Consider the following 273-nt stretch of genomic DNA (forward strand, 5'->3'; position numbering starts at 1 on the left):
ATTTTATTTATAAATTTAAAAAATTCAAGTGGATATTATTCTAATGCCTTCCAAAGGATGGCTACGGGAAATCCTTCTTAAACTTTCTATTGGGCGTGAGTTACAATTTGTTGTTAACTTCTTATTTACCGCTTTTTGGCAGAAGTATCATCCATCATAATAATAACTTATTATATTTTAGGAGCTAGCGCTGTTCACAATAGTCGACGGTATGCGATATCATAGTCAACTTATATAATTTTATATATAATTTTATATAATTTTTCGTAAAAA

The sequence above is a fragment of the Glossina fuscipes genome, unplaced genomic scaffold, assembly GCF_014805625.2.
Source record: "Glossina fuscipes isolate IAEA_lab_2018 unplaced genomic scaffold, Yale_Gfus_2 3, whole genome shotgun sequence".
Lineage (NCBI taxonomy): Eukaryota > Metazoa > Arthropoda > Insecta > Diptera > Glossinidae > Glossina > Glossina fuscipes.